The sequence below is a fragment of the Pinus tabuliformis genome, chromosome 7, assembly GCF_031772625.1.
Source record: "Pinus tabuliformis cultivar Carrire ecotype Pingquan chromosome 7, CPIR1, whole genome shotgun sequence".
Lineage (NCBI taxonomy): Eukaryota > Viridiplantae > Streptophyta > Pinopsida > Pinales > Pinaceae > Pinus > Pinus tabuliformis.
In genome coordinates this window covers 1,457,467,980-1,457,474,158 of record NC_142293.1, presented here as the reverse complement: position 1 = coordinate 1,457,474,158, position 6,179 = coordinate 1,457,467,980, and the positions used below count along the sequence as shown (strand labels likewise).

The 6,179-nt window shown below is 36.2% G+C and overlaps 1 pseudogene; it reads right to left on the bottom strand.

The window, feature by feature from the left end:
* Positions 1-2,539: 2,539 nt before the first annotated feature.
* Positions 2,540-5,502, bottom strand: LOC149253248 (F-box protein At1g10780-like; annotated as a pseudogene).
* Positions 5,503-6,179: the final 677 nt, after the last annotated feature.

Below are 6,179 nucleotides of genomic sequence, written 5' to 3'. Positions count from 1 at the left end.
AATACTTTCAGGGTACACAGAGTATGCATTTGACTGCTAATAATTTATAAAATCCTACATACAAACCAAACATGAACAATTAAGTGATTTTCACCAAAATGGCAGACTAAAATAAAAATAGGAGTAGTCTAACAAGGCGGACGAATTTCCCAGATTCCGTTCCCGCCCGGAAAATCTTACGGCTCCGGCCGGCATTCCTCCAACCCCCCCGACGCGCTCCGTTTCTGATTTTACTGTCACAATCCATTAGAATCAAAATCTTACGGACCCGATCGGTCACATCCTCCATCCAACCAGGCGACCCTACTCGGCGCGTTAATGCAATGAATGTGGTGGGTGGTCGGCTTGAATTCCAAACCAGACACTGAATGAATTCTAGAACTCCTCGACCACCCATTGCGCCAGAGCTCCTAGGTTTCATGTCATTTCTGGAAGCTACGAGGTCGTGAACATTGACTATGGCTTCAAGCTGCTCGACATTTTCGACCCCAAGATGTCGACCTGTGCTTCAATGCACAAGAGAAATGGCTTTTTCCTCGAAGAAGCTCGCACTCGGTACCTGCAGCCTACACTCGACAATTCCTTCATGTTGTTGGGCTGCTCCAAGGCCTCCCCGCTCTTCGAGGGCTTCCCTAACAAGCACCTCCCCTGTTACAATGTTACAGGGATGGGTTGCGACACCTTCTACGACTGCCCTTCTTGGGTTGGGTTTGGCAAGAAGAGTAGAGCCACCAGGCCTGCGCCCTACTGTGGGATCCCTTATTCCTCCATTGGCTCCCTCAATCTCTCGTGCCTCCAGTGCTACTCTTACGCCACTGTCTTCAATCCGGCCCCCATCAAGGTTGCTAACCCTAGGGAATGGTCATATGGGATTCAGCTCAACTTTTCTCTGCCAGAGGATTCGAACTTCTGCAGATCCTGTAAAAACCTCCAAGGGTGTATGCAGTTACGATGTTGTGAAGGAGAATATTCTTTGCCTGTGCGATGGTTGTAATTCAACCACTTCATGCGACACAAGTTGGATTTTAATCCTTTAACAAACTCATATGTAGAAGTTAATGTATCTCATCAAAAAGAATTGGAAACCGAACCAGAAGATTCAGTAGTAAATAGCTGCCCTGCTAACCCCCTGAGCTACCTGGAAAACCCCATATTTAAGTGATCATTGATATTTCTATTTGGATTTGTTGCAGGAAACCCTTCTGCAAGCGCAACTTGCAATTACAGACTAGCTCTGCTTTCATTATTGTTTGCAGTTTATTTTCCCTTCATAAGCTTCTCCTTTTTCCATGCTCCATATCATGTATTAGGTCATAAATAATCCAACTATATCATAATTAATCTTACTACCTACAATTTGTGGCAGGAATGTCACTTATCACAACAATTTAAAGCCCAATCCAATGGATGGTTTCAAGTCTGAAAGTTTTTTTGCAATGGAGATTTTGAGTCATTTTGGGTCTGGAAGTGAATTCTCAGAGATCAATCTGCGATTCAGAAGCATGGAGAGGCTCGTTATTTTCCCTTCAAAATCATTCCATTCTATTGGAACAAAAATTCTCACAAAATGTAGAGATATCTGAGTACAAAGGAGTTTTCTATCACTCCAAGATTTTGTAGTTTGCATAATGATGTGTGATTCTAGTTAATATATGGCTTGAATTCAGGTCCTTGAGTTTTAGAACTTAGAAGTAGTAAGATCACAATTTGGAAGAGTCTGTGATACCCATTGGCTGCAAAATCTATTATGTATATTTTATTGGAAAATTGTTTATTTGTATTCTTTTCATTCTCTTGATTGGTGATCCAAATATAATTAATATTGCAGACATCGTGGACATGGTTCTGTTATTCGTAGTGGAGCTTTATCAAGTTCCAATTTACGTCCTAGATCAAGAGATTTTAATGATGTTAAAAGAATATACATGATAACAACACAAATGTTTTATATTTGTTGTTATAAAAAATGGTTGAGATTAACCTCCAGGCCAAAATTCATGAATTTGGCAAGTTGGATATTGTTACTGAAACTTGAAGATTAACTTCTATTCCTTTGCATAGTGGAAGTGCCAGAATCATGAATGGGAAGACTGGACCTTTATGAATTGTGCAATTTGTGTTTATTGACAATTACACAGTTTGTTCAAATAATGGGTGACCAATTACACAGTTTGTTTAGATAATGGATGAGGTATCCATATTGCCCACTATCTCTCGCACAATACTGTTCAATTTCATGTTCTTTATTTTGATTTGTTCATTTGCATTTGCTTTAATGGGGTGGTATTGGGTATATCATATCCGTAGCCAACGAGCAAAGAGGTCGTGAGGATATATATATATATATATATATATATATATATATATATATATATATATATATATATATATATATATATATATATATATATATATATATATATATATATATATATATATATATATATATTGTTTTATTTAAATAATAAAGAATAAAATAAGCCAGAACCTCCCAGAAGAGGTAAGCCAAAAGCATCAAGCATCGAAACCTTGAATTGATTTACTCAATTGTGACAACCTGATTGCTAAGCTTGAACCTCATAACCTGCTCAAAGAATTTGTCTGCAGTTTCTTGGCAGTTCTTCATTTGGGAAATTCGTATAATCAATTCTTTTAGTTTTGGGTTGTATTTGACTAAGGACATTAATGTCATCATTTTTTGTTCAGCATTCAAAGGTGACCTCACTCTAATCAAAATCTTTTCCAGGCAAGGTATGGTAACAAGGAGTCTAACTACAAGATAAAAAATACAATTTTAGAAGAAAAAATCAATACAAATATTTCATTAAGCTTTCCATTTTTCCAACAAAAACACTAACCAAAAAATAAAATGCAAATATAGCAACCAACATCCCAAACAATATGTTATAATTTAGAGATGAACAAGATTACTTGTTCCAAGTTGTTTCTTTGTGACAGTGCAACAAACATGGCATCATGTACTTCAAAATTGGTTAATCTTAGATGGCTATTGAAAAAATCAACAAAGTCCATCTCAGGAAAGGACTGCAGTCTTTCTGCATTTCCACTAAACTCAATTTTCATTACCAAATGCTTCACATCGGTTGCAGATTACAAAACTGTGTTTATAGCATCCCAACACCACTGCACTCCCCAAATGGATAGATAGTCTAAATAATTCAACCTCATTTACTTTGCTTGGGAAATAAAACAATTTGAAATATTACAAAAGCAAAATAAGTGATAAATCAAAATAAAAATATCCATTTAAAAGAAAACAAAATGAAACAAAAGAACCGAAAGCAAATATGTAAGAGCATCTTAAAACATAATCTGTAAACCTGCATTGTTTTATATTGAAAGCCGCCTTAGGGAGTGAATTCCCTTTATACGAATCCAAGCAGCTCCTTGTACTTCAAAGGATTGAAGTTTGGGAGCAGTTATGTTGACAGAGCAATCACCTATACCATAAAAATCCAATCTGCACTACTCTAGAAGCTGCAAATCAATGATCACAACTTTGACACCATCACAACCTAGCAAAGCCAAACACTTTAGCATCGAACATGCATGAATGATGCTGGATAAAGAAAAATCACATGTACAAATACCAACAACTTCCATTGTATGAAGGCTCATGAAAGGGATCCAATTTGGTGCTTGTGATAGATGAACACCCCGTAACTTAAGGCTTTCAAGATAAGGCAAGGAATAAATGTAATCAACCTTAGTGGGAAAATTAGGTACAGGACCTTTTACTACAATATTATCTAGCTGAAGTTCCAAGTGATTCAATGAATTGCATGTATGTGACAACGAAGCTCGTGAGTTATTCCCAGAAAAATGGCAATAAACAAATATCCCTTCCAATGCAGATGTTGAAAATACAATGCGGCTTACAACATCTGACACAGTCAATCATTTGTCACAAACACTTCTCGAAAAATAAAGGTTGTGAATGTTTCTCATTGCCTCTCTCCATTTTTTACTAACACAACAACACATGGCCACATCTCTGGCATTCTTGACAAATGAGAGCATGTGTTGCACTACTACATCAGGGCAACACATCCATAATCCCCCTCAAAGAATCACCATCGATATCCATGTTGTCAGTCATTGCAAAGGTTTTTTTTTTCTCACAAACACCTATTAGGAATCTGACTATAACCCAGCGATGTCAACCTCCTAAAAACCAGTCCTTGGATTTGTACTATGGAAATTTTTATCTTCAAGCCTTTTTATGAAATACTATTGAATTTCAAAGATGCTAGTAATGAAGACTCTTTTTTCATGTATATAAAGGAACATGTTGGCATATCCCCTTTGAAGATGGTCTACCCATGGCTCCAAGAGTCTCCTTTTCCATGTATATAAAGAAAGGAACATGTTGGTAGACCCCCTCTCTAAGGATGGTCCACAGATGGCTCTAGGAACTTGGCATTGGTGGGACCATCAGGAAGGTTTCCTTGCTGAAGCCTTTTTTTTTTTATCTTCAAGTTTGAGTTGGTGCTGTGTCTAAAGATGGCTCCATGAACTTGCCATTGGTGGGACCATCAGGAAGGTCTCCTTGCTGAACATGATCTTGGTCTTTTTCTTGATCATCAAGTTTGAGCTGGTGCCATGATTACTTGCTGTCATTTGCTTGTAGATATGAAATGGTTTATGGATGATTTGGTTACTATTTTTGTGTGAAGCTAAGATTCAAGGGTATGGATTTATATGATGTTTTGTCTCGGCCTCCATAAGGTTGCTTACCTAGAGAATCTATTTTCTGGTGTTATATTTCAAGGCTTATGGGGGAATTTTCCTTTTGTTATTTTTTTATCTCTTGGATTGCATCCCTGAATTTTGCTATGACAAAGAGTAATTTTTACTCTCTCCTTGAAGATTGTTTACTAGGCGCTGGAAGGCATCTATCAAATGTAATTTTTTGTTTGTTTGCTTTTAGTATTGTGTGGAAAAAAGGGCATCTAGCATTTTGGCAATCCTTTAACCAGTTCACTTTTTCAAATCCATGATGGGGCAAGGAACAAATGTAATCAAGATTAGTGGGAAAATTAGGTACATGACCTTTACTACAAGATTATATAGTCAAAGTTCCAAGTGTTTCAATGAATTGCATGTGTGACAACCAAGCTCGTAAGTTATTCCCAGAAAAATGGAAATAAACAATTAGCCCTAATGCAAATGTTAAAAATACAATGTGGCTTACAACAACATCTGACACAGTCGATCTCTCATCACAAACACTTCTCAAAAAATAAAGGTTGCGAATGTTTCTCATCATCTCTCTCCATTTTTTACTAACACAGCAACACATCGCCACATTTCAGGTGTTCTTGGCAAATTGCCTCTCTCCATTTTTTACTAACACAACAACACATGGCCACATCTCTACCATTCTTGACAAATGAGAGCATGTGTTGCACTACTGCATCAGGGAAACACATCCACAATCCCCCTCAAATAATCATCATCGATATCCATGTTGTCAATCATTGCAAAAGTTTTTTTTTCTCATAAACACGTATGAGGAATCTGTCCATAACCCAGCAATGTCAACCTCCTAAAAACCAGTCCTTCGATATACTTTGAAAGAGGAGAAAAGGAGTAGTTTTTTCCTTTGCATTGACCGATATAGGTTTCTTTTCATTGGTTTCAAGCTTCAAGTTTGATGGGTTTTATGCGGGTTTCTAATTTTAAGTATTTTTGTTGCTGAAATCAGAACAATGTAAACTTTGAAACGGGAACTCATACTGTTACCCGTTTTGTAGAGATAGCAAAAAGTGACCCAATTTTGAAAAGGGGTGATGCAGAACACACGTGTTTTTTAGAGCATAGTTTTTGGCACTATAAATTTTTTTATGTACATTGCATTTTAGAATGGTAATGTTTTTTATGCTGATTTAAAAACGTGGTAATTCTACACCAGACCCTTTTTTTAAAAGGCTTTTTTATTTTTATTTTTTTATTTTCTAATGTATGAAATGTAAATAATTATTTTGTAAATTTAATAATTTTTGAAGTGTTTTTTTTTTCATATTTTCTTGTTTTTTTTTTTTTGTAGTGAGGTTTTTATTGTTTTGCATATATAAAGAAGAAGGTCAATATTTTGAGTTTTCGATATTCTACATATTTATACATCATTAACTAATTTTTCAATCCACAAGAAATAA